This window comes from Ambystoma mexicanum, chromosome 1p, assembly GCF_040938575.1.
Source record: "Ambystoma mexicanum isolate Mex_15411 chromosome 1p, UKY_AmexF1_1, whole genome shotgun sequence".
In the NCBI taxonomy this organism is placed as follows: Eukaryota; Metazoa; Chordata; class Amphibia; order Caudata; family Ambystomatidae; genus Ambystoma; species Ambystoma mexicanum.
Window position 1 is genome coordinate 969,437,131 of NC_090921.1, and position 24,121 is coordinate 969,461,251.

Below are 24,121 nucleotides of genomic sequence, written 5' to 3' on the forward strand. Positions count from 1 at the left end.
ATTGGGCTCATAAGATTGCTCAAAACACATGATGGTTCTAAGGTGAGATTCAAGTCTTTGACTCAAGTTTAACACGGAGTATCTTTGAATCGGAGACAAAAGTGGTGTTAGTGTCTTGATGTAGTTAGATTTATCTGCAGCATTTGACACAGTAGGTCACTCTATAGTCTGCACTATACACGAGCTGGGAGAACTGGTTATCTGTGGCTCAGTGTAAGAGCGGAACATGTCCTTTCTACAAAACTGTCACTGTTTTGTAGGCCTCCTTTCTTCGGGCCCATCTCCAAAGTGTCCTGGGGAGTTCCCCATCTGTCTACTCTGTCCGCTTTACCCTTTAATATCCATCGCTACCCCTTTGCAAAACAAATTCAATCATATTTTATCTGCTTTTAGTATTATGCGGATGGCACACAATTCATCAAAGAGATTTTGTTGACCCGGACATAAATAAGCTAAGGTTCAACTTTAAAAACTGTCTTCTTGTGATTAATATGTGGATAAGTACAAACATTCTAAAATTACATTTTATAAAATGTGATCCTTTAAGAATCAATACTGCCAAAATTGACATTGGTTCCTTTTGTTCAATATCTTTAGGACCGGACCTCTCGCCAAAAATGTCCCTACTGGTGATAATGGTTGACCAGGCCCTTCCTTTAGGCCATCAGGTGAACCACAAAGTGGAGGTAGAAATCCTTCACGTTTGAATGCTAAAACAACACACAAAAATGAAGTAATTTCCATATTTTTAACAGCCCCATAAGGTCCAGTCTAAAGACATTATTTCTCTACCGTTTAGGTCTACCCAACTCCAAACACAGCTGCTCTCTTCCTCTCCAGAACATGTTACACCAGCCAAATGGAAATAGACCGCCTGTTAGGTAAGAATTCCATTTTGAGACTATCTAGGACAGATTTGTGGGCTCCTTGAACTTTTCTAAACACTTTACCCCTTTTTGTGATGTTGTTGCCCCAGTAGCCGATATTGGCTATCAGGGCTGGGGTGCTTTTTAGGCACTTCATTTTATCATCCTTAAAATGGGCTGTGGGGTAAGCTAGTGGAAGCTGTAATTTAAGTTTGGCTTCATGAGTGGACACATTTGTTTTCCCTGCACAAGTAGCCCAATGCAACAGTATGGTAGCAATTGGGGCACTCATTTACTTTAAGCCATCTCTTTGCCTGTGTGGATCATGAGACAGGCTTAAAATGGCTGGTGTGCGAACATGGGCTCTCTTGAGCCCAGCCTTACACCTTCTACAGTGTTTTTAAATGGATGAACCGGGGTATCTGCCTCCGACATACCCAAACAAATCATACAAGTGTAGCGATTTTTAGTGCCAATCTAATTGGTTAGCCACTAAAATATTTGTGGGTCTGCTCAGTGTGTGATTGGAGAGCAGGCCCCTGAGTGTGTTTATCTAGGGAAGATACTCAATTCCTCATATTTTTATCTGAATTGCCGGAGGACTGCTGTAAAGATGGGTTGCTGCATTAAAGTACCCGGTATGGCCAGATTCGGTGGACCCTCACCCCTTTGTCCTGGCTCCTTCTTAGAAGGTGCCGGAAACCCATAATAGGCTCTTTTTTGTCCCCAGTCCTCCAGTTCTCATTGCTGATTTTCCAATCATGGGCCCCTTTTCTGGCTGCTGGAGTGCTGCCTTCCTGCAAAACCCTCTTGGACAACACGCCTCAAGGGGGGGGGGGGGGGGGGAGTCTACTTAGCCTGGATGAGTGGTGGGCTGCACTAATCCACCTCAGCTCAATCTTTGGCCTTCCTGTGTCGCTTCCATTCATTGCTCGTGTCATGGAACCATTCTTTGATGGCTGGCTGTCCTTTCTTGCCCACTCAAGCTAACCACATCTTGGTTGGGTTCCTCCATCTTCTTGGAGCTTTTATGTTGCTGCTGCTTCTGCTTAGGCTAATCCGACAAAAATGTTAAATGGAAAATGCAGAATGTGCTTGATAGGTGCATTCGGCAAGAGCAAAACCGCTGAATCCCATTATATCAAACAGGGGTTGGGGGGGGGGGTGTCCCCCGCTCCCAATGTTCGGTGTAATGTGATTCTTTTCCTTTTTTTACGAAGTACGTCAGCAGACTTACATGTGCTTCCTAGTTTTCCACTCTCGCAAGATTACGAGTGGGATTTCATGGATCCTAGAAACAACACTAAATGACATGGAAAACGTAATTATAAAAGCTTTATACTCCTTGTGTTTTACTTGCCTCGGTTTTGTGCGTAAAATTATAGATAAATGCTCGTTTCACCACTTGTTTAGCTTTTGTATGTAAAAGTTATCCGCACAAGGTCCTTCCGATGTGGAGAATCAGGATGTCGAAATTTTTGTAATACGAAGCTTTCAGCTTTGGTTTACAATGATGTGTTGTTCCCGGCTTTGTCATTTCTACGTGGAACCTCTGCCTAGTGGATCATCCTCCTGGGTCTGCAGATCAATCTTTTTCGTACTTCTCTGTTGTCCCTGGCCTTTAAATTAAGTCTTGTACTTAATGGGGTCTTTTTCAGTTTTGGAGCCAAATTCGCAGTGACTCATCATGCGTACTTGGGTCCCAATCTATTCCTTGGAATTATTGTCAGGAGTACTCTGGTTCCATTTCTTTCTGGCTCATTGGGTCTCAAACCTAGAGCTCCTCAAAAAGCGGGGAGGGGGTAGTCTGGTGTTCCCCCGGGTTTGTTGCTTCTTTGGCTGTACTGGTGGAGTAGATCTGTGGCTGTTCTTACTTATCCCATAACCATGGCTTGTCATTAGACGTTGTCCTGTTACAACTGAAAATATTTAAACTCCTCTTAAATGGACTACCAAACAGACATTTCTCATCCAGTTAGGTACCCTTATGTCTTTTGATTATTACACCAAAGACTGGATTTTAAACTGGTACCTGTGAATTATTAGGGACGTTAAAGAAATACATCTCTTCACACCTGTCCATAGACTCAAAGCATATCACTTTGATTTTTTTGTTTCCACCTATTTCTTGGAGTTTATGGAGACCATGCAAGTCAAGTATTGAAGGCCTAACGCATCTAATTGTTGATGGCCTCTTGGATTGTCTGGAGTGTTTTAACCCTTTACTCTCTCCATGTAATACACATATATACGGTTTACCAATGTTTTATCACTTTTACTGTGTAGAGGTTTTGGAATCCTGAACAAGACTATGCAAAACATGTTACTGATGTCTAAGGATCCCTTTCCTTAACATTATAATGTACAAGGGTTGCCACCACATATAGGCCTCACATTTAGATTTAGGCATTGGAAAGGTTTTCAACCACGTTTGAATTAAAATATGATATTGAAGGGGGCACTGTTGAGCAGCCTGCAAAATGGCTGCCTAGCTCTGGAGCAGCGTGCCCAACCGTAAACTATCCGCCAACATCAGCGGTTTACAACACAACCCTATATTTGCACCCTTCTCCCTGGATTGCTTACATCTGGTTTTACGTCTACATCTAATCTGGAAGAAAATCGGAGCCCGACAACCTTATTTGGGTCGATCCTCTGCTCCTGCGCGTGTGGCTGAGCTCGGGCCCGCTCCGGGCCGTGGTGGGACACAGCGTGCTTGCTGGCTGGGACGCTACCTTCTGGAGACGCCTCCTGCTGTGGGCTGCCTCGGGCGGCGGCTGGCTGCGCCGTTGGGCTCGCCTGCCTCTGCCCCCCCCAGGTCCGGAGCCGCCTGGCCTGAGGAGATCTGCCCGACCCTGCGGGGCTGCCGCCTCCCCTGCTCCGAGACGCCTGGACCCGGGGGCGGGGTGCAGCTGACGGCTGGGCCCTTCCTGGCGGGGCTGTCCGGTGGATGTGCTGTGGCCCTCCGCCCCCTACATCTCCTGTGGGGACCTTGGGCCCCCCATGACAGCTCCTAACACCCCTCAACGCTGGAACCTTCAGCATCGATTCTGCAGGTGAGGAGCTGGGGGCTGCCTAGTGTTCTCGCTGTGGCCCCCCCCCGGCGCTGGGATGCGCTGGATCTCGCCCCCCCCTCCCGGGCTGGCCTCACACCTCCTATGCATGTGGGCCTGAACTGCACAGTATGGCCTCTGGGCACTGACCCTTCCCCCCACCCCATACCACCCCTCATCTGCACCTGCATTGTGCCCTTAACTCCGGTGAGGCCTTTGAGGGTCCTGTGCCCCAGAGCTGCCAAAAGTGACAATAACAATCTAAAACCTCTGCAACACTTTATGGTCTGTGGATTTGCCTCAGAGGCTGCCTACAATATCCCCTGGGAGGACCTGCGGTGAACCTCGCGCCATCTCTTGCTGCACACCTATGATCCTTGTGATGGGAGCCTCCCCCCCTTTTTGACTGTCTGTTCAGCACCGCGCGGGCTCCCACTGGTCCGCATCAATAGACCCGCAGTACCATCACCTTGGCGGCCCTTGTCCACCCTCTATATCCACCTTGTATCTGCAACTCACTTTGTACCTGATACCTGGCAGACCTCCCAAGCTTTACATTGAACTTCTGAGCCAGGGGGCTGCTCCCCGACACCCACACCGCAACCCAGCTGCTTTGATCTCTCCCTGGGCACAAACGTCCAATCCTCTTCCTCGGAGCACTTGTATCCTTCGCCATCACAACCCGCACCTGCATCTGCCCAGTGGCACAGTTGCAGAGAGAACGGGCTCCTTCTGACTGCACGAGAAGCTTGACATCAACGCCAATGTGGCCTCTCTGAGAAACAAGCTTGACCAGCACGGTACCAGGATAACCGAGGCGGAAACCAGGATTGGGGCCAATGAGGACGGGGTGCTTGCCCTACAGACCACAGTCACTGAACTGGTAAGAGATATGAAACAGGTCAAGGCTAAGTGTGACTACTTAGAATCTCGATCACGGAGGAACAATATCCGCATTGTGGGTGTTTCGGAGTCCGCTCTCAAAGGCAAGATGGAACTAGCCGTCGAAAACCACCTCAAGGACCTCTTCGATAATCCTCAACTATCCCTGTTCTTCGCAGTTGAGCGCGCACACCGGGCGCTGGCCGCCCACCCTAAACCGGGTGACTTTCCCAGACCAATAATTGCTAAGATCCTTAGCTACAGAAATAGGGATCACATACTACGGCTAGCGCGTGAGAAAGGTGAACTGAGGCTAGATTCACAGATCATCCGAGTCTTTCCTGATTTCTCAGTGGGGGTCCAAATGGAGCGTAGACGGTTTAATGGAGTGAAGAAGATGCTCAAGGAAAGTAAAATTGAATATGCAATTCTCTTCCCTGCTCGCTTGAAATTTACCCATTGCAACAAACTACTTTTTTACAGTTCCAGATGAAGCGGTGAAGTTCATTGAATCGCAGATCGCCCTTGAGGGGCCTGCAGAGGATCTAATGCTTAGTGACTAAGACGACTGATACCTGCTACCATGTTCACTGTCAAAGGAACCTCCTCCATCTGAATCCGACATCATGGTACAATAACTCAACCTGATATGCTACAAGCGTGGGCGGCCCTGGTCCGGGGCATACTTTACCCTGCTCCTCACTGCCACAACTGCAGTTGGACGGGGGATACTGTCACCTCCTGTCTCTCCGGCAGGCCCCCACAACCATTCACGTTGCAATTAACATGACCTCATTCTTTGCCTGTTACAATGCATTACAATGTTCTGTCTTGCAATCTAGATATAAATCACCATTGAACGTACTCTGGTGCTCCTCGCACCGAATTACTGGCTAAGTTGGGTACACGACAGCAGCGACCCCCGCTGCAGTTGCAATGCCAAGTCTGGCGGTTTACTACCAGTTGTGCGCCCCTGTTGGGCAAGTGATCAGGCGCTGCCTAGTTGGGACCGGCAAGCTTGTGCACATTACTTGGGTGGGTTTCATTACACTGCTAGTTGGGGGAGGGCAAAAGTTGAGGGGTTGTTACAGTACAAAACGGCAAGAAAGCGGTGGCCGAGGCTACGATGAGGCGTGACAATGTGGTAGTAGCGAGTACACCTCTCAAGGTGATGCATCTTACTGTTGGGATGTTCCATAGTGCTATATCATGACCATTAAACTAATGACGTGGAACATCCGGGGGTTAAGCAACTTCACAAAAGCCTGTACGATAACTTCATATGCCCAGAGACACGGAATTAAAATACTTCTCCTTCAAGAAACACATACCCTTGGGCACCTCGCACCCTCGCACCGACCTAGGGCTCCAATAGGTTCTACACTAAATATTCCACCCAATCTAGAGGAGTGTTGACCCTAGTCCACAAATCAGTTGAATTCTCATTTCGCACTAGCTACATTGACTCGAGCGGTAGATACGTAATCCTGCACTGTCTTCTGGCCAACACAGAGTGTCTACTTGTGAATACATACGTCCCGAACATTGACCCCGAATTCTTCGATGAAGTGACCACCCTACTCATGAAATACATCGGGGTTCCAATTATATGGGGGGGAGACATGAACCTGATCCTCAATACTGGTCTAGACAGATCGGGCACTGCCAGCAGAGCCATGTCCCGTGCTGTCAAACGCCTATGCACACACATGGACACACTGAACCTACGTGATGCCTGGAGAGCTCTCTCCCAACATACGAGAGATTACACCTTTCACTCGTCTGTAGACGACAGTCTATCTAGGATAGACTGGTTTCTCATATCAGCTGAATTAATGGGGAAGACCAAAGAGACACAGATACTGGCACGTACACTTTCAGACCACTCCCCAGTGACGCTACTGGTCAGACTGGAGCCTGCCCCACCTACTCACTACTCCTGGCGTTTTAAATCAGAGGCACTGCAAGATAGTTTTTAAGGCTGAAATCCTTACTGACATTAACTCCTTTCTCGACTGCAACAAACAACAAGATACATCTGATGGGTCCTAGTGGGAGGCATTCAAAGTTTTTAATCAGAGGGATGTGCATCTCTAGGGATTCCGGGGTACTTAGGGATATAAAAAACAGCTTACAAAGCTGGAAGAACTACAGCGGTAATATACCTCTGCACCTTCCCCAATCAAACTAGCTCAGATAAGATCAGAGCTGGAAACCTTTGAATCCCACGCCCTTAGGGAGATACTATACTATGCCCGGCCTTTGGCTGCGCGGAAGTATGGTGAAGGGGATAGACCGGGACGAACCTTGGCCAGGTTGGCCCGCATCGAAGGGGGTAGAACTCGTATCGACAACATCAGAGATGCGAGTGGCGCCCAACACTGGTCAGACCAGCACATTCTGGAGACCTTTGCGGACTTTTATGCAGCCCTATACGCCCCCCAGCAGGAGCACGATCTCCACGACATAAACCTACTACTGGACCAAATTCCCATGAACTATATCTCTCTAGCCACCAAAGAGCAGCTGGACGCCCGATCGCCGTTGAAGAGATTACTGAGGCCATATCCACCCTGGACCCACCTCAGAATTTTATCAGGAACATGTTTCCATTTTGGCCCCGAGATTACATGAAGTCTGGACCGAGTCGCTTCGTCTAGCGACTCTGACCCAATCCCTGCGAGAAGCCCTCATAACCGTGCTCCCTAAGCCGGGTAAACCCCCTTACGACTGTGGTTCTTATAGACCCCTTTTACTCAAACACAGATACCAAAATATTTGCCAAGGTAATAGCAAATCGATTCCTCCCCATACTGCCGCACCTGGTCCACCCGGACCAAAGTGGCTTCGTTCCTGGCAGCTCAACAGCCCTTAATATCCGTCTGCTTTTTAATGTCATGTCCAGAATTGATCCTAAAGCTAATGCAGTTGCGGTTACCCTCGATGCCCAAAAGGCGTTTGACATGGTGTCCTGGCAATATACGTGGGCGGTGCTGCAGAAAATGGGAATCGGTCCAGGCATGATATCCTATATCAAACTACTGTATACAAATCCTAGGGCCAGATTTCTGGTTAACTCTCTAACTTCGCCACCCTTCACACACCATAGAGGTGCACGCCAGGGCTGCCCAGTCTCCCCTATATTATTTGCGCTGGGCATTGAGCCCATCGCTGACAGTGTCAGAGACAAACACACCTGCAAGGGTATCCGACTGTGGGACACACCGGAAATTATATCACTATATGCAAATGATGAACTCCTCTACATCAGAGACCCTTCCTGTTAGATCCGATAATCCATGATGTAACAATAATTGGCATATTCTCGGGTTTTACCATAAATTACTCCAAGTCCGAAAAATTCCCGCTAACTCGCGGAGGCTAAGATGTCAAGGTGGCGCAACCTCCTGCTCTCCCTATCAGGCAAGTTGTCACTAATCAAAATGATAATAGTCCCCAAGCTTCTCTATATTTTTGCAAATGTCCCGATTTGGCCGGAGAAACAGTACTTTACGAACTTGCACTCTGTATGTGCCCAATTCCTATGGCACTCCGGTGCAGTTCGCAAGAAGTGACAACACATGACCCTACCCTATGAGAGAGGGGGCTTTAATGCCCCGATCTTACCCGATATTGGATTGCTGCACAAGCCCAACATGCCACACACTGGTATAAATATCAAGACCCCCCCCCCATGTGAAACTTGAGAACCTTGCTAGCGAGGAGGTAAACATCATGTCCCTAATTCTCCACCGTTCATACCGCACGGATGCCCCCGCTGACCCCCGTAGCCACCACAACTATGGCATGGAGACTACTGTTGCAACTTCACCCCGAACATCACACATATTATAAGTGGTTGCCTATCTGGCTCTTTCCGGGTCTCACCCCCACGCACGACAAACTCCTCATGTGATACTGGCTCAACCTAGGATACCGGGCGCTAACTGATCGGTATCCTGAAGGGAAATTCATCACTCCGCAGACATGGCGACCTGGCCACTCTGGCTCAGCTCTGGAGCTACTACAATACTTTAGACTAAGAGTGTCAGTTTGTGCCATGTGGCCCTCATACTCTGATGAGCCCCTGGACTCCGCTGAGATTTGCTACATATCCAATTCGGCCAGCGGAAGGTGTATAACATCCTCTCTCTACAAAATGCTGATGATAAAGGCAGTAGACGCCCCCCAGAAATCGCAAGACACATGGAGTAATGAACTGGGTTTGGTAATTACTGACGACTTGTGGGGTAAAATGTGCTTGCACACACGCAAGGTTTCCCTTAACTCCAGGTTCAGATGTAAGCAATACAAGCTCCTCAACCGACTGTACTACATGCCCCTCAGGATGGGGAAATTTGCACAGAACCAGTCCCACGCCTGCCTGAGGTGCAAATCTAGAGAGGCCGATCACACTCACATGTTTTGGTCCTACAGCGCACTTGCTCCGTTCTGGGAAGCAGTGACTGAAACCCTATCGGAGATAGTGGGGATCCAACTCGGTCCTGATCCTTTTGCTATCTGTTCGGAGTGTGGGATGGGGTTGGGGCAAAGAAAGTGTCTAGGTTTCTGAACATAGGAGCCATGGTGGCCAAGAAATGCATACTACAATGCTGGAAGCGACGGTCCCCCCCAACCCCCTCGAGATGTGGCTTAAGGCCTTTACCTGGACTCAAATATGTGGGGAAGACTACATCAATTCCCTCCCCTCTAACTCCCGCTCATAAAATGTGTGGACAGATTTCTGTAGCTACTTGAACGGTAAAGATGACATTGAACTGCTCTCCTCTCCCCTGTCTGATGTACAGAAAGTATAACCTCGAACTGGGAAAAGTCTAATGGGCTGCAAAGCTATTCCCTAATGTACACCCCTGCACGAATCTAGCACTACTAATCCCAACATTTGCTGTTTTACTGTGTTGTATGCCTGCTACTGTTTCTTGCCAATAAAGAAAAGCAAAAAAAAAAAGAATATATATGATATTGACAAAATCCACACCCTTGTACAAAAATGTAAACTATTGTGGGCTTCAGGTCCAAACAGCCTTGCAAATATAGTTTTTAAAGACAAGCCAGAGCAATGGGCCCCTATCCTATTCACACTGTTTAATAAGGTATGTGCTTAAAGCATTATCCCTCAGTCGTGGTGACGCTCAATATTAATACCGGTATGTAAAAAAGGTGGTAGGAACAATCCACCTAACTACCGCCTTTTATCGAAGCTTGATGTAAGCAGTAAAATGTTTGGTTTATTAGTGCTAACAGCACTACTGCAGGAAAGGACAGAGCAACAGAACATTTTGGGAACTTTTCAAATGGGTTTTTAAGGCTGATTCATCAACTACACAACATTCTTCTGGTTGATTTACTGGTGAGGAAGGCCATGGGAAAGGATACTTTGCCTCTATATGCACTATTTGTTGGTTTATGGGCCGCCTTTGACACGGTTGACTGTGAGGTTATGGCGTGAACTTGAAGCCATGCGAATTCCATCATAGCTGTTAGCGGCCATTAGACAAATCCATGAAAATACGTGTGTACACATTCAGTTGGACAGGGAACAGTCGAGCACTGGTGCGATCCCCACATTTTGTGGGGTTAAGCAGGGCTGTGTGCTCGCCCCTCTTCTGTTCAACTTGTACATGGCAGATTTGCCTGAATATCTGGCACAGTTTAGTCGTTCTTTGCCTAAGGTGGGAGGGAGGCACATCGGCTGCCTATCCTACAAAGACGACAGTGTGATTTGATTATACTTAAGTCGGGTTTGTGCTGGGTGGTGAATGGCTTGGTGGGTTGTACTGAAATGAATGGTCTGGTCATTAATTTTGATAAAACTCAGTATATGTGCTTTGGCAAGAGATGCAGAACAGACCAACTTAAAAGTTCAGTAGGTATTGTTGACAATGTGACAGGATTAGAACTCGAAAGGGGTGAGCATATTGCAATAAAGGCGGGGAAAGCTTGCAAAGCTTTAATACAAACTGCACTTAAGAAATTTGCAGTCAACACAGGTGACTTTAGCTTTGCTGGAGTACTTAAATTATATAAACAAAGTTTCTGCCCTGCTGTGTTGTATGGATTAGGGGCTATTTATATTCAAGATCTTAAATGGCTAAAAAGGATTGTGGGAAAGTTTTGGCGTTCCCTCCTGGGCCTCCCAGGTTCTGTTCCTATTGAGAGGATATGCCTGGAATTAGGGTTGGCATCCTTAGGATCCCAAGTGATTTTTAGAAGAGCTACTTTATTAACATCTCTGAAAGATCCCCAATGTCCTCTTCTAAGGCTTACAGGGGTATTCTCCCGGATAGTGGAGGTAATGAATTTACCCAATGGGCCAAATTGTCCTTTGACCTATTTGAAAATCTGAACTTGTCTCCAGACAAGTCTCTGAGCTAGGTACTAAGGTTAGAGCCTGTTAGACGATCCTCTGCACACCAGTTCGCTACACATCAGAACACTGCTCACATATCTCCACCATCCCCTCCCACGGTTCCAGGCTCAGGTGATTCGGTTAACCCAAATAACCGGAAACCCCGTACCAGCTTTGGTGTACGGGCTCGATTGCAGCCCTTTCTGCATTGGCAATTGCCTTGGAGAGCGTATAGCAGAAGGGGCGGTGTTACGTCACCACGTCGGTCACGTGATCCAGAGTCACGTGTTCTTGTTGGACGTCACATGATCCAGAGACGTCACATGACTCCCAGTCACACAGTATAAAGGTCTGAGAGACAGAACACTCATTGCTTCTCAGCTGGCTTCAGACCCTGTTTGGCGTTACTACTTGCTCCTTGCTATCTTGATCACGGAACTCTACCTCGGACTCCCTCGGATACCCCTTTTGTACCTTTGCTTGGAACTGTTGACCTGTTGCCGGATTTTGGACTTCACCTCGACTTGCCTTTGGATCATCCCTGGTTACCTTGCTGAACTTCTACGCCCTTTCCCTTCTTGGGATTCAAGTCAAGCCCTCTCTCCTACAGGTGGCTAACCCTTCATCCACGCTAACCTGCGGTTCTACCATTCCAGGGACCGCCGCATCAACTGAGTCTCGAACCTCTCTACTAGGTTACCTGGGTTACCCTTACACCAGATAGGTAAGACATTTTAGAACCTTTTTGTTTATCTGACTGTGTTGTGATTGCCTGGTACTTAACCCCATTCCTTCTCGACAGCAGCATCGGTGTTCCAGAGGCTCCGTGGATCTGGGAAGACATCTCCCACCTGTGGCCTCAAAGGTCGCACAGCGGGTCTCTATTAAGTTCCCCTGTGCGTCACTTGGGGACAGAGGACTCATCGGTCTACACGACACTCAAGTCAGAACAGACTGAGAAGACGTATAGTCGTGTTTGACGATGCAGGGATCCACGGAGGAACCCATAGCTGCTTTAGTCCAGGCAATTACAATATTAAGGGCAGATATGGCAGCCGCGAACACAGTGATCCACCAAAGGTTGGATTCCATACAAAGTGTTCAGCATTCCCTTCCTGCAGACCCTGAGTTTGGAGATGCCAGCTCCTTCACTACACCCCCTCCCTTGGCTACTTCTACAGTCCCGACTCCAATGATCCTCCCATCTCCTTCCCCCCTGGCTGCTCCGGAACGCTATCAAGGTGACCCCAAGAAATTCAGAACCTTTGTTAATCAGTGCAAGTTACACTTCTTATGCAGACCTTTGGCTTTTCCTACTTCCACTACTAAAGCCGCCTTCGCCCTCTCCCATTTAGCCGGAACGGCTGCCGCTTGGGCTAATCCCCTGCTAGAGAATAATAGCCCAGTCCTTTACGACTTTGATTTGTTGGTTCTAGAAATGTCTCGAGTATTCGATACTCGACACAAGGCGCAGTCCAGGGATTTGGAGTTTTTGGAACTGACTCAGGGTAGAAGGACTTTGATAGAATACATCACCCGTTTCAATCAGCTAGTTGCAGAAACGTCATGGCCAGAAAACAAGCGGGCGGTGGTCTTTTATAGGGGGTTGAGTAACACCATGAAAGATGCTTTATCAGTGATCCCTTCTATGCCTACTCAATATCAGGAATTGGTTGATCTCGTCTTGCAGGTAGATGCACGACGATCAGAGCGTAGAGCTGAATTGGGGGTCTCTTCCCATCCTACTCTTGCTAGTACTCCTGCTTCCAGTACAGAAGAACCTATGCAAGTGGGAGGTTTACGTAGTCCTATCACAACATCAGAGAGGGAACGTAGAAGGGTGGACAAAGCATGCTTTTATTGTGGCACCACTGGACATATTGTGAAAGAGTGTCCTCGACGTCCCAAGAAGAGCCAGGTTTTTCGGATGGCTCGACCTTAGATCCGGAGAACAGGTCGAGTGTCCCGTCATCATCTCCGGGTACCTCTCTTGCCTTTGCTCGTGTCCAACCCGTCTCTGTAAAGGCTACTCTATGTCCCTCTACAGGCCTTCTTCATGCAGTCAATATCATCATTGATTCAGGTGCCACTGGTAATTACATAGATATTGATTTGGCCCATTCCCTCAACCTACCTTTAGTGGTAAAAACACGACCGGAACATGTCCAAGCCGTAGACGGCTCTGCATTGGTTTCTGGTCCTGTTAGACACCAAACTGCACCCCTCTTGTTGAACATACAAGAAACACACACAGAAACCATATGTTTTGATTTAATTACCACACCCCAATTCGGTATCATACTAGGAATTCCATGGTTACGTGAACATAACCCATTGATCAATTGGCAGTCAGGCACTGTACTCTTCGAGTCCGAAGTCTGTCAGAATTACTGTCTCCCGGTCCATCAAGCCTCTGACACACCTTCTCGGGCCTTAGGAGCATTAGCTCAACTCACTGTTGATGATCCAGAGATTGTTCATTCGCATACTGTTGGGGGGTTGGTGTCTGGGATTCCGCCTGAGTACAATGCATTCGAATCGGTTTTCGATCGGGGCTCTTCCGAGGTACTTCCTCCACATAGACCATATGACTGCCCAATCGAAATACTTCCTGATTCCACTATCCCTTCGGGCAGGATCTATTCTTTGTCCCCTTCGGAGGAACAAGCATTGAAAGAGTATGTACAGAACGCCTTACGTTTAGGACACATCCGTCCCTCCACTTCACCAGCAGCAAGTCCCATATTCTTTGTACCCAAGAAGGAGGGGGATTTACGCCCTTGTGTGGATTATCGACGCCTTAACGCTATCACAAAAAAGGATAGATATCCAATCCCGTTAATCACCCCACTTCTGGACCATTTAACTCATGCTTCTGTTTTCACCAAGCTTGACCTACGTGGCGCATACAATTTAGTACGCGTTCGCGAGGGAGACGAGTGGAAAACGGCTTTCTGTACTCGTTACGGCTTGTACGAATATTTAGTCATGCCTTTTGGCCTATGTAATGCCCCAGCCACATTCCAACGATTCATGAATGACATATTCAGGGATATTCTGGACGTTTACATGGTTGTGTATTTGGACGACATCTTAATCTTTTCTCGTGATCTTGATAACCATGTAAAGCATGTTCGAGAAGTACTATCCCGTTTGAGAGAACATTCTTTATTTGCCAAACCTGAGAAATGTCAGTTCCATAAAACTTCTGTTGAGTTTCTGGGTTTCCATATCACCCCTGGGGCGTTATCCATGAACGAATCTAAGGTCAAAGCAGTATTAGATTGGCCAGTACCTCAAACACTCAAGTCCTTGCAGGCCTTTTTGGGATTCGCCAACTTTTATAGACGTTTCATTTCTTCTTTTTCCACAATTGTTGCGCCGCTCACGGCTCTGACTAGTCCTCAGGTACCCTATCATTGGCACGGGGAACATCAGGAGGCTTTTGAGGCTCTGAAAACTGCTTTAACTACCGCACCGGTACTCCAGCACCCCAATCCTGATCTTCCGTTCATAGTAGAGGCAGATGCCTCTTCTTTTGCTCTTGGTGCGGTATTATCACAAACGTGTCCTACAACAGGCAAATTACATCCAGTGGCATACCATTCCCGTAAGTTCTCCAGTACTGAGACTCATTACACTGTCACGGAGAAAGAACTCTTGGCTGTCATGGATGCCTTTCGTGTCTGGCGCCATCATCTTCTGGGGGCCAAACATCCCATCACGGTATACTCAGATCACCGGAATTTACAGGATTTGGCCTCATTGAAGTGCATTAATAGCAGACAGGTCCGATGGCATCTTTTCTTTTCCTCTTTTGATTTTCGTATAATGCATCGTCCTGGCACTGCACATGGAAAAGCAGACGCCTTGTCACGTTCCCCAGGGGGGGGTCGTCTTGCCAACCTTTCCTGACACTGTTCTCGGAAAGAGTCATGTGATTTGTCTTTGCACACCTTCATTGTCGTTATTAGACTCGGTCCGATCTTGGACTAGCAATCACTCCGACCAGTTGCGAGAATGGGACCCCGTGTTTTCTGATGGGTTGCCTTTCGTACATGAACGTCTATTCCTTCCCACACCTGACACTCGTAATCTGGCCCTTGAGTGGTCTCATGATGCCCCTTTTAATGCCCATCCCGGTCAAGAGCGCACTTTAGATCTTCTCAAGCGCTGGTGTTGGTGGCCCTCTATGAAGCGCGATGTAGACTGCTATGTCAATTCATGTGCAGTGTGTGCTCAGGCGAAACATCGGAGAGGCCGACCGATTGGGTTGCTACTTCCGCTTCCGGTTCCTCCCAGGCCTTGGCATACACTGACTATGGATTTCGTTACCGATCTCCCCAAATCACGAGGCTTTGACTCCATCTGGGTAGTGGTGGACACGTTTACAAAAATGGCTCGTTTTGTCCCTTGTAAAGGTATTCCTTCGGCCCCGGTCTTGGCGGACTTGTTTTTTGAACATGTGTTCATGTTATTCGGCCTCCCTTCGGTCATTATATCCGATCGAGGTTCACAGTTCACCTCTCGGTTTTGGAGGTCGTTGACTAAATTGTTGGGCATTGATACCAGGTACTCTTCGGCATATCATCCTGAGACCGATGGGCAGACCGAAAGGACGAATCAATCTATGGAGCAGTATCTTCGCTGCCTTATATTGCAACATCAGACCTCCTGGTTGGCCGTTTTGCGGCTTGCTGAGTTCGCGTACAATAACGCGGCTCATTCAGCTACAGGTTATTCTCCTTTCTACGCCCTCTACGGCCAACATCCCAAGGTCTTGCCAGTCCCTGATGCTTCTAGTTCTTCGAATCCAGCGGCCACGACGTGTCTTAGGGATCTGTCTGCTGTACATGCTAGTACTGTGGTGCATCTCACGGAAGCGAAGACTGCCATGAAGGCCCGTGTGGATGGCAAACGTCTGGCTGCTCCCCCTCTGGTGGTGGGTTCTAGGGTCTGGTTGTCTTCACGTCACCTTCGCCTAGTGGGTTGCCGGAAGCTGCTACCTCGTTTTGTCGGCCCGTATGTAGTCTCACAGGTAGTGAATCCGGTGGCTTTTCGTCTAGTGCTTCCTAGTTCTTGGCGTATCCATCCTGTCTTCCATGTATCCCTCCTCAAGCCTTGCCCTGATTCTGTCCGCCTTCGTACCCCTGTTGCACCGGTGTCCCTGTCCTCTCCTGATGTCTTTGAGGTGTCGGCCATTTTAGGGTCCCGATGGTTTAGGGGTAGGCTCCAATATCTGGTGGATTGGAAGGGTTACGGCCCGGAGGAGCGTTCGTGGGTTTCCGCCTTGGATCTGAACGCCCCTCGGCTGGTGGCCCGCTTCCATAAGGATCATCCGTCCTGCCCACGGGGTCGTGGGCCGTTGGGGGGGGGGGGGCTATGTTAGACGATCCTCTGCACACCAGTTCGCTACACATCAGAACACTGCTCACATATCTCCACCATCCCCTCCCACGGTTCCAGGCTCAGGTGATTCGGTTAACCCAAAGAACCGGAAACCCCGTACCAGCTTTGGTGTACGGGCTCGATTGCAGCCCTTTCTGCATTGGCAATTGCCTTGGAGAGCGTATAGCAGAAGGGGCGGTGTTACGTCACCACGTCGGTCACGTGATCCAGAGTCACGTGTTCTTGTTGGACGTCACATGATCCAGAGACGTCACATGACTCCCAGTCACACAGTATAAAGGTCTGAGAGACAGAACACTCATTGCTTCTCAGCTGGCTTCAGACCCTGTTTGGCGTTACTACTTGCTCCTTGCTATCTTGATCACGGAACTCTACCTCGGACTCCCTCGGATACCCCTTTTGTACCTTTGCTTGGAACTGTTGACCTGTTGCCGGATTTTGGACTTCACCTCGACTTGCCTTTGGATCATCCCTGGTTACCTTGCTGAACTTCTACGCCCTTTCCCTTCTTGGGATTCAAGTCAAGCCCTCTCTCCTACAGGTGGCTAACCCTTCATCCACGCTAACCTGCGGTTCTACCATTCCAGGGACCGCCGCATCAACTGAGTCTCGAACCTCTCTACTAGGTTACCTGGGTTACCCTTACACCAGATAGGTAAGACATTTTAGAACCTTTTTGTTTATCTGACTGTGTTGTGATTGCCTGGTACTTAACCCCATTCCTTCTCGACAGCAGCATCGGTGTTCCAGAGGCTCCGTGGATCTGGGAAGACATCTCCCACCTGTGGCCTCAAAGGTCGCACAGCGGGTCTCTATTAAGTTCCCCTGTGCGTCACTTGGGGACAGAGGACTCATCGGTCTACACGACAGTCAAGTCAGAACAGAGCCTGTGATTGGATTGCAAATTTCTCACACTTAGAAACGCTGCGACGATATTTGCGCCATTTCCTATTATCGTACAAATGTATAAAGGCGCAACATTATTTGTTGAAATATCCTTCTATTGGGGTCAGCCGATTTTATCTGCTACTTATCAATGCTATCAATGCCTACTTTATCTGTTCTTGGCCCTCAGATGGGGATCCCTAAGGAAAATTGAACATGTCTTATTTGCAATGATCCATTGATATACAAAACTACTCAACATATTTTGACGGCCTGTTCCATTATGGAAAAGTTATACAAGGTATTTTTGGGCCGTTTTGTCCATAGATCACAGTGATTGTATGAGGACAGTTTCTGGGATTATTTTCTTTATTGCAGTAACACATCTCCGATGATCGCCTTATATAACGTTTGGAAAGGTGGATTGAAGAACATTTTTTATTATTTATTATTTATTTATACAGCAGAAAGTGTTTCCAGGCGCCACAAGACTAAGGGGGAATGGGGAACAGAGGAGGATTAAATCAATAAACGGTCCTACTAAACCTTGTGACATTCGAATCGTGCAAGTGCAGCACACAGGAAAGTGCAAGGGGGGGCTGGTCAGGGAGAAGGTGAGGGGTGGGGGGAACCGGAAGGAAGGGGTCCCAGGAGCTGGGCAAGTGCTAGGGGGAGCCTGGAGGGCAGGTGCGTCGGGGGTGGGTGGAGACAGGGTGCAGCATAGGGTTAAATAGTGCAAGGAGGGAAGGGGCTTGAACTAGACAGTCTGGTTGGGGAAGGGTGCTCAAAGGCAAGTGATGGTGGGGGGCGGGGCGGGAATGCTGGGGCAGACTGGTCGAGAGAGGGCCTGTATGACTCAGAAGGGACCAGGCAGCCAGTTGCAGCAGCAAGGGGTATTAGCAAGGAAGAGCGGGAGGGACAGAGGAGAAAGGAAAGGTCTTGAGAAGCTTCCGTAACTTAAGGCGGTCCAGCTCAATTCTGAGAGAGGCAGGGAGAACGTTCCAGAGGGAGGCCCCAGACGAAGAAAGATCTACCCCCACTCACTGCTTAGAGAAACATCTCACCTGAAGAGAGTTGGAGCTAGAGGACCGAAGGACTAGCAGGGCAGTATTTAGGGTAAGAAAGTTGGATGTAGCGTGGTTCAAGGCCCCAGAAAGCCTTGTGGATGATGCAGCAGGTCTTAAATTTGAACCTTGCAGCCACCGGGAGCCAGTGAAGAGATATTAGGGCTGGATAGATGCAGTCCCTGGGCTTGAGGCCAAGGATAAGTCTTGCAGTCCTGTTCTGGATTAGGTGGAGGGCGGAAGGAGGAAAGAGGCATATTGAGGAAGAGGCTGCAGTAGTCCAACCCGAAAGAGAATCAGAGCTCTAGAGACATTGAGTTTCGGGTGGGAAGGTGAGGAAAGGGGGAATGCCTCTGAGGAGGTGAAGCTGAAAGTGGGCCTTATTGGCAAGGTCAACAATATGAGATGTGAAGAAGAGGGGAGTTGAAGAGGACATCCACGTTTTTTGCTACACAATAGGGTGAGGGGAGGGGGCCCAAGGCAGCCAGCCAGAGATAAGAGGGGGATGGAATGGGGGGGACGATTTCCGATGAGTAGGATCTCAGTCCTACTGGCATTAAGACAGATCATTTGCAGCACACCATGCCTAGATAGTCAGATAATCAGGAATGAGAGAGACGGTAGAGGAGGGAAGCTTAAAGGAGAACAGAGTGTTATCCACATAGCACTGGAAGTGAGGAGAGAAGGTGGAGATCAGATGGGCAAGAGGAGCAAGGTAAATATTAAAGAGCCACAGTGAGAGGATAGGGCCTTGGGAGACGCTGCAGGTAGAGTGAGGTAGAGGAGAGAAAAGGGCCCAACTGAACCAGTGATTGCAGAACTCCGCCAAGGAGTGAGCAAGGGCGGCAATATTGTCCTTGATAGTCCTAGAGGAGTAGGAAAGTACCTGTTTGGAAGAGACCTTCATAGGGCAGACAGTCCTGGTGACGTCATCCGGTGCTATGGGTGAGGAGGAGAGTAGGAGGGATGGGGCAGGGAGGCCCAGGCAGGCTTAGATGAGGGTGGAGGAGGGAGGGGAGCGAAGGAGAGTGAGGACAGGATGTCATGGAGCTTTGGTTGTGAAATAGGAGGCTAAAGCCGTGCAGAGGGCCTGGGAAGGAAAAGGAGAAGTAGAGACTGTAGTAGGATTGGCAAGATTTTGTAGGAGTACACACGTGTTGTTTGTGGCCCCAGAGATGCATGCTTGAATATGGGCCTGCTTCTTGGGCCTGATGAAGAGTGTGTAATGCCTTTGGACCAGACGGCAGGCCAGTTTATCAGAGGATGTGCAAGAAGCCAGCAATTTCAGTTCCATAACTCTGCACTTGCTTTTCAGCAAGACTAAGCCGGAATCATACTTACTGTTGCACTTGGAGGCAGGCTTCATGCGGATCCTCATGGCTGAGGCAAGGATGTCAATGGTGTTGGAGATGGAGAGGTGAAGGTTAGCAAAGACAGACAGATTGAGAGTCATTAGCAGATGTCACAATTCTAGTCGCCTGCCACCCAGCACTGCTACATGCGCCTCTGCCTTTCTTTCTTTGTTTTACCGATGCAGTTCTGGACTAATCTAATTGCATGTTCCATTCCGGCTTTTGGGTTAAACCAGCAGATGTATTATGGGACATGTATGCTGTCTAAAAGGCAGAGGGCTGGAGGAGGCATATTAAATACATTTGTTTGCAGAAAGCTACTAAGAGCTGCAGAGGGCCTGATTGCATTCACCTGTTCCAAGCTATTGCAGGCTAGGTGCAGAGAGCTGGAGAGCACTTGATTAGAAACCACTGCGGCTACTGCTGCAGGCTACTGAAGCCAGGGCTAGGCTTAATTGAACACAGCTGCCAGAGTCTGCAATCAGCTCCACCCTGCTGGCCTGCTGGCTGGGAGGGCCTTTATAAACTCACTTTGAGCAGAAGCAGTTGTCAGTCAGTTTTTGACCTTTCCTGGAAATCCTCTTTTGGCCTTCGATTCCTGTTGCTGTTGATGCTTGCAGCTCCCTTTCCAGTCTGCTGCAGCCTTCTGCCCGGCTCCTCTGGGCTCCCACCTGACTGCTCTGCCACACTCTGCCGCCTTCCGCCCTGCTCCTCTGGGCTCCCATCTGTACCTTCTACCCTGCTCCTATGGGCTCCCACCTGATGGCTCTGCCGCACTCCGCTGCCTTCTGCCCTTCTGCTCTGGGCTTCCCTGCCTGGCAGCCTTGCCACACACCTCTGCCTTCTGCCCTGTCCCTCTGGGCTCCTTGCCTTGCAACCTGTCTGTTCTTACTTCTGATATCCTATCCTGTCCTGTACCTGGTTATTTCTTTCAACGCTGCTTTCTACTTGTATACATCTTGGTCCACTGTGGTGTCTCCACTTGAATCCGTTTTACAGTGTGACACCGGGTTGGTCTCCGTTCAGATCAGATAAGGGAAGACTTCTGTTGCCTTCACCTAGTCCGTTGAAGTCGTACCTGCCTCAGTATATGGTCTTTCAGTTTTACCCTTGCACCGAGTACAACAGTTTCCTCGCCACGGCCAAGTCATGACGTTGCTGTATGACTGTTGTTAAGAGTAATCTGCTGGTACCTATCCCAAGGGCTTTCCTTAATCCATGGAGACCCCCTATCATATTCCAGTACACCCTTATTTCTGATCTATCCAAGTTGCCGAGTGTGCTTGCTTGTCTTTGCCTTTTCTCGGTCTCTTTGTTTACAGCCTGCTCCTGTAGTTCATGTGAATACCTGTTTCAACTAACAGCTTGGTATGTACCTTTAATCCGTTATATGCTAACATTGTCTCCGGAATCTCCCTTAATCTACTTGCATACAGTGAGAGATAGCCTCTGTCCTGTACTCTCCGCCTAGACTTGTGACAGCAGGGGTCCAGGGGGGAATGAAGGAGGCAGGAAAGGTGGCTACTGGCCCTGGCTTCATCGGTCGTATGACGGAGAAGAAGGCTGGCAGTCTGGGCAGAAGCTTAGCCGGGGAGCCCAGGAGCTCCAAATGGGAGAAGAGGAGGTAATGATTAGACCAAGAGAGAGGAATACTGAGAGGGTTAGAGAGGTCAGCTGAGATGAGCACATCCAGAGTGAGTGAGTTGGTTTGAGGGAAGAAGGGTGAGGGAGAAAGTCAGAGGTTGCAGAAGGGTAAGACTGCATCAGGAGAGTCCAGATGGATATTGAAGTCTCTGAGGAGGAGAAGCTTAGAGGTAGAAGTCAGGCGAGAAGAAGTGAGGTCAGCCCACTCTGATAGGAAGAGGGAGACCAGCCCAGGGGTCCTGTAGGTAGAAGTGAGAGTGATCGACATAGTAGGAGACATGCAAAGCTTGCAGACAAGACATTCAAAGGAGGAGTAGGATTGGATGGGTATTAGAGGTAGCAATCCATTCAGGGAAGACAAGGACCACTCCGCCTCTGGGCCTGTTAGGCCTGGACTTGGAAAGGATTGTGTAGCCCTCAAGGAGAAGAGTGTCAAAAGCAGTGACAGAGCTGGCATTGAACCAAGACTCAGTGAGTGTGAGGATGTCAAGGCCAAAGTCCTCAAGGAGGTGATAGATGTCAGAGGAATGTTTGACAGCAGAGCAAGAATTCGAGAATTGAGGGTAGCTAAGTGAAGCTGGTTGCCACCTTTAAAGATTTTCTGAGGAGGGGTACAGGGATGAGGTACCACAGCTGGAGGAGGGGGACAAGGGAAAAGTCTGTAATAGTCTGCCCGGAGAGAGCATTGAAGTAGGTGTCTCCAATAGGCAGACCTGGGTTTGAGAACAGGAGATCCTTCTTAAACATTTTCCTTCCAGGCTTCGAAAGAGAGGGAGGATGGGTAATAGAGTAACAATTAGAGGGAGATGGAGAGCACCATGGGTGGGTGAGGGGGTGGGGTGACAAAGGGATGCTGAGGGGAGAAGAGAGAAGGAGAGCTGCACAATGCAATGGAGTCTTGTATCTAGGAAAGCCCTAAAATAATGTTATCTGGCCTGATCTAATAAGGGAGGTGCCCATGGCGGGGATTTTATTAAGTTTCTTGTTTGAGGGATGTGTCAATTTTAGGATTCTCTTTTTATTCTTTTTGTCTTTTTCCCCCCTCTATATCTTATGACATTTTATTTGTGTAAATTAATGTGAAATAGTTCTTTGAACTAGTGAAAACATACTAAATAAAAAAAAATTGTCCCTTTCAGTGTTTTCATTTCTATACTGTTTTTACTGTGCGTTTTTGCTCCAAGACTAAAGTACTAATTTCAGCTTCATATGTAATGCTAATGAAAATATGTATATTTTTTAATGTACCCGCTTAGCATCATTTCTTCGGTTATTTATTGGGAGCAATTGTACCTATCCAACAGTTTTTCTGCCGTCCTTTGAGTGATGCCAAGATTGCTAAGTCACTGATACCTCAGAGGGTTATTTTGGTTTATCTTGCCGGAAGAAACCCTGTGTACCCTTAGGATAGAGGTTGTCACACCCCTATCCAGAGGGTTGTGGACAAACCTCCCCAACTCTGCCAACCAGATACCAACAAAAACTAGCATCAAGTTCCCCGGTTTGATTTTGGTGTACCCCAGAATTCGGGGGAATCACTCTGGGGAGGGGACAAGCATTTCAACATGTGGTCCCACGTCTGTGGAACAAGCTACTGCTTCACCTTCCATCCACAATGGATTGTGCTCCAGGAAACATCTTAAAACCTGGCCATTTTAACACTTCACCAGCTATATCATAGCTGATTTCGCTTGTAGCGCCAACAGAACCTTTGGCGTAGGAGCCTTTTACAAATATACAACATCATGGAGGTTATTAAGGGGTTGATTTTGGTACTAATAGTTTGCAAACTGAACAACACAATCAGAATGTGTGTCGACTTGAGCAATCTCAAGGTTAGCACATGGGCAGACCACCACCTTCTGCCCAACATCAATCAAATGCTTATATAGCCAGGATGATCCTTTCCACCTATGATCTATTGTCAGTGTGCCATCAGAGACAGCTTTGCAAATATGCCCCATCTGACATCATTTGTAACATCATTAGGCGCTTTGAGAAGCGACTTCTGGCACAGCTTTTGGCCTGGCATCAGCAGCAGCAGTTTTCAAATGTCTGATACAGCAGCTATTGGGGGAATGCTTGGCACACACTTCTTCCAAAATGACACCTTTGACCATCATGGACAGAAAACATTAAAATTAAAATAAAAAAAGAGAACATGATGCAAAGCTTCACTGGGTGCTCCATAACATAATGGCCAAGGGGCTAACACTTACATAGGGAAGGTGCCACCTTAAGGCAAATGAAGTGCCATTCTTGCGACACACCATATGTACAGCAGTAATAAAGCCAGAAAAGTACTTAGTGGACACTACGATGAGTTTAGCTTGCTCAAACCAAAAGGGTGGGCTATGGCCTTTCTTTAGGCTGCTGGAATACTCTATGTTCATTTGACAGCCCCGATTTCATAGCCAAGAGAAAGGCGATCCCACCCGTTTATTTTTAGCAAAGGAGTACGCCGGAAGAGTTCAGAACCAAGAAAGACATTAATGAAGCAACCATTGTACAAGCAATCAGCCCTTTTGTAAGGTCATTATAGTGAGTGCAAGCAAGAAGGGTCAGCAAGCTGACTTGAAACAAACTAAATACGGCA

At 48.3% G+C, this 24,121-nt stretch overlaps 1 protein-coding gene across 6 annotated transcripts in view; it reads right to left on the reverse strand.

The window, feature by feature from the left end:
* Positions 1–24,121, reverse strand: part of LOC138582468 (anillin-like) — a 717,297-nt gene that overhangs the window by 156,358 nt on the left and 536,818 nt on the right. The window lies entirely within an intron of this gene.